Raw genomic sequence first — 4,893 nt, forward strand, 5'->3', positions numbered from 1 at the left:
TACATTTTGAAGATAATTCATAAACTATTACATACGCCATTACCTGTCTATATTATGATAATATGTATTGCATCGCCTTGTAGTTAGAAGAAGGTCGAAATTTGATCGAGAAAGAAATTAAGTCATATCATTGCCTGTATCAGTGTAGCAGAAAAATGACTTATTTCTCACATATCATACAATTGTCTGACCCTCTGATCCGTGATGTTGTGTGGCGGTCCTGGAAAAACACGGTCTTGCAGTCGTTATAAGTGTATAACAACGGAGATAGGCAATCAGAGCAATAGATAAACATATCATTGAAAATACAAATTCTTACCTTAAATAGTATACTGATAAACTGTTTTAAGTCATCATCATACTAATACTAAGTCTGTATTAAAACAACAAAGAGCTGAAAAGGTAAGTGAGAAACAGTCCAACTACACTGAACAAAAGAGGCTGATCCTAAATACAATACTAACTGTGTTGAATAATTTGGGTTTGCATATACAATGGCATTAAACTTCCATCGATAATTGACATTTTCGTACAGACGTCGTAGTATAAAATGACATCACAAGTCGATATAAACAAGCAATGATAAATGCGCCATGTGATAGATGTAAGGCATAAAACCAGATGGTCTGAACATTAGCAAAGCTTTGACATTTCAACCTTTTGCTGTAAGAAATGCACGTGCACTTTTCTTTTCTAACATTAAAGCAAGTTAATTATGGAGCACAGGTTTGTATAGTTATTTACTATATCATATGAGTGTCTGCAAAATTGGGGTTTTGTTTATTTGCGACCAAGCTGAAAGTTGAACATTTAAGGTTCATTGGCTGTGGAAAAATTTAAGGGACGTTGAAAGTTCACTGCGTACCTGGCCAGACGGCGGGGTCATAGTCAATGTTCATGAGGTAATTCTGTCCATCCTTCTTCAGAAACGACAGAAGCAGGTCGCGGTACCTATCAACGAGAACATCCGGTGTGAAACACGTGCATGTTAAGCGTTCAAGTTAACAATTATATTGCTAACCAGTCACAAGTTGCGACGTTGTTTCATATACATGTAGTTGTTTTACGTATGTGCGTTAATTGAGGTTGTTTTTAATGTGAGTGTCTCTGCGTTTTTGTTGGTAATGTCCTTTACAAGATTGGCATCAATGGACTTGACAAATGAGCATAAATATTTTATATTACGTAAAATGTATAATCCTGATATAATTGGCATTAAAATGTGTTAAATCCATTTAGTAGTAGCGAAAGAATCCACACGGACAAAACAAACACAATCCGCCTTGTAAAACTGCTCGTAAAATGCCGAAAGAGGTCCGAAACGTAGGCACGTCACAGCAAAATATAAAACTTTTTTGTTTCTGATAATACAATCATCACCTCTCCTGATCCACCACGTTAATAGCCACGAGTGACCTGGAATCCCAGACTCGGTCAAACTCGCCCAAGCGATCTCAAAAATTATACAATTAGTTCATGTATTACTATTATTTTACAGTTTTATTGACATATAAAATCTATAACTAACTTACATCACGATTTAGGTCGATAATCAGGTGTGTAAGATTTAGTAGCGTACAGGCGTGGAATTAAAAGAATCGCAAGTGATATATCATTTCAAATCGATACAATGTTATATTGAGTGGTAAATCGTAACCTTTAAAGCTCTTTAATATTCTACAATAAAAGCACTTCAACGTGAACAAAGGGAGGCAGAAAATAGACGTTTATAATTTCCAACAGCGTGCCCGAAGGTTTTGATAATGTTTCTGGTATGAACCAAATAGAATTATTTTAGGCACGTCGTGTGAAAAACAATAGAGTCGCGTTCTGAGGAAACTTAGCTGAATGTATGTGCGTAAAGTGTCATCCCAGATTAACCTGTGCAGTCCACACAGACTAATCAGGGACGACACTTTCCACTTTTATGGTATATTTCGTTTAAAGGTAGTCTCTTCTACACGAAAATCCAGTTAAGGCGGAAAGTGGCGTCCCTTATTAGCCTGTGCGGAATGCACAGGCTAATCTGGAACTACACTTTACGCACATGCATTAAACCCAGTTTTCTCAGAACTCGTCTCAGTAATGCTCTTACTTGGTCAAATCAAACAGATCTCCGACATACACTTGTAGCCGTCCGTCCGTGCTCTGTGAATACAAGAGACAACTCTGAACTGGGGCATCTACCATTACCTTGTAACTCAGCTTATTTATTTCAAATTAATACATGTAACCAAGGTGGAGGTCAACCCACGTCAAAGCAAGGTTAAACTTGGAAACTCATGGGCTGACCATAAATACATTTCCCTTCGTTTCTACAATGAAAGACCACTTCTAGAAAATGAATTACTCCATGGATTCGTTGCAGGTAGACAATATTAAGCTATTATTTTACAAAATTGAAAGTTAATTCTTCAAGGCATAGACAACAGAATAACCCAGGCTCGTTCACAAACGTATACGCCTTTGCGATGTATTCAATGATTGCCAAATTGTTCTTTAAGGAGAAACACATGCTTTGCAAGCTCCGCCCCACTATACTTTTACCTTGAGTGTACATACCTTGTACAGCCGCCCCACTCCCTCTACGTACTGCACTTGAACGTCAAGCTTGATCTTGAGAACAGTTCCTGGACCGCCTGCTCTGCTATCTCCGCGCCAACGACGGTGTGACCCCGATTATACATCCTAGAATAATGATGATGCATGCACTATATAAATAGCTGAAAGCAGTCACATTTACAAATGTTCATACGCCAACAGAACTAAAATTAGTTGTGTATTGTGATGCTAAGGCATGTAAACACTGGCCCCACCTCTTTGCGGAGGCCAATGCAGTTTTGAGCCTTTGCACACGAAGCTCAGGACAGGAATTTAATCTAAAACATAAATAACTTCGCAGAACGTCAATCCAATCATCAACAGAACAATTCTCCTACCAGATCAGATCCAGTTATTTGCCACACAGTGGCGCAAACACGGACTTCGCCCCGCCCTCGAACATCATGTCTCCGTGCGTGTCAAACAAGGGATCATGGGCACCTTGGTGAAAGGCGGTGTCTCCAACCCCCCATCTACAGGAAATATGGAATTGCCGGTTATGGTTCAATAATAAATGCATACTCGCCTAGCTGTAGAAATTTAGAGATGTCTTAAAAACGCAAAACTACAGAAGTTTGTTTGAACAACATATATTTGTATTACTATACAGACCGCGCTTTCGTAAGTTTCTGTTTAAAAATACAAGAAAGTTCACTTCACATGACGATACATGTTTTTCAACAATGAGATGTTAGAAGAAAATCTACAATGCATACATACAAAATGGTGGCGCTCTCATGACGTCATTGTGAAAGAAGACTGACATGGTGCCTTCTTTTGCGCTGTCAGTTCAATTTGAATGGTGTATTTATTTCAATTAACGCATTATAAAGTTAAGTAATTTTCAACGCCCTTTAACCAAATTTTACCATCGGTACAACCAACGCACATTTAAAAACCACATGTTGTCGGTTCTTTCTTCCGTTCTGTCTCTAGAGGCGAAATAGTCATTCTCAACATGCATGTTATGAGAAAATAGAAATATAGTAAAAACAGAAAACAAAAACAGAAACGAAAGCATCAGTCAATTATTGAACAACAACGTTGTAAAGAATAGGCTGTGTTCGCAACAGAAGTGTATTACAAAACTGACAATCAAGTCCTAAAAACATTATTACTCTATGGTTTCACAAGAGTGGCTCTACAATCATTAAACATGAAATCCACCGTAGCCCCAGATAGTACTCACATCTTGACGCATTCCGAGATGTTATGCACGCCTGCATCCAGGTCTGTTTCGGCATCTTTGGCTGGTATCTTAACACTGCAGCAGCTGTATAACAAAGGAATAAAAGGGAAGGAAGTCCCCGGATGTGATTCAAGAGTTAGCTGAGGATGACGTCGACGAAACGAAATGTATGTGATAAACAAGTGGTACAATAATAGTATAATAATACAGATTGATGCCGGTAATGGTGTTGTATACTTTCTTTCGATTTAATCATTATTGTCTGAGTTTAAAGTCCACAAACAGGAAGAAAAGTTGAGAATATGCAATAGCCACACGTTACCTACGTCAGCAGTGCTATTTATAGCTGCTCGCAAGTGAAAATTGGACGCACTAAGTACGCGCTAGGAAAGCAGAGTAAGAGATTCAAGCCATATCATAGACAACAGGAAGACACGCAATGAACGCAGAGCTTGTCAATGCAACAACAATTTTCAAGAGGTCAATTAACTGCCTCGGCCTATATATGCCTCTGACTACGCCAATGAAGCATTTACTCACAGAAATCCGAAATATGCGATAAAATCTTCACGTTTGGCGTTTACAAACAATTAACTTATTAAAAGTATTTTTGGTACGAGTGTAGTAACAAGTGAGTACGAGATTTAAAATTTTAAACATGAATATACTATAAGCGCTGCATACATTTGTATCAGGGACCAATACATGTGCTTACGTTTCAAACGTATACAACGGCCTTACCCTGCAGCAGCAGACGATTTATTGCATAAATCTATCTTACGGAGGACTCCGGAAATAGTCGATGCATGACGATTGACGATTGACACATCCTTAGACAAATCTATGTAAATAGATTTATATGAAACGAGTTACACGCTACTTAGTTTAATATGCCTGTTAGTATTCGCAATATTTATAACACAATTACGTGACTGCTGATTCAATGCTTTGCAGCGTGTTTTTATGATCAATTCTCCTAGCAGAGTTGTTGTTCGTGCCTCAACATCATTCTATACATAGATGGTGACGTCACTACGTTATTGTCACCTATCTATCTATCTATATATACTGTCTTAACCTCTTGCGGGTATTATTGACAGGTG

General features: G+C 38.2%; 2 protein-coding genes across 4 annotated transcripts in view; one reads left to right on the forward strand and one right to left on the reverse strand.

The window, feature by feature from the left end:
* The window catches only part of LOC127850131 (uncharacterized), a 108,764-nt gene that overhangs the window by 14,971 nt on the left and 88,900 nt on the right, over positions 1-4,893 (forward strand). The gene's annotated exons all lie outside the window — the stretch shown is intronic.
* Positions 1-4,893, reverse strand: part of LOC127851179 (melanoma-associated antigen E1-like) — a 116,141-nt gene that overhangs the window by 6,053 nt on the left and 105,195 nt on the right. The gene's annotated exons all lie outside the window — the stretch shown is intronic.

Source organism: Dreissena polymorpha, chromosome 11 (assembly GCF_020536995.1).
Source record: "Dreissena polymorpha isolate Duluth1 chromosome 11, UMN_Dpol_1.0, whole genome shotgun sequence".
Classification (NCBI taxonomy): Eukaryota; Metazoa; Mollusca; class Bivalvia; order Myida; family Dreissenidae; genus Dreissena; species Dreissena polymorpha.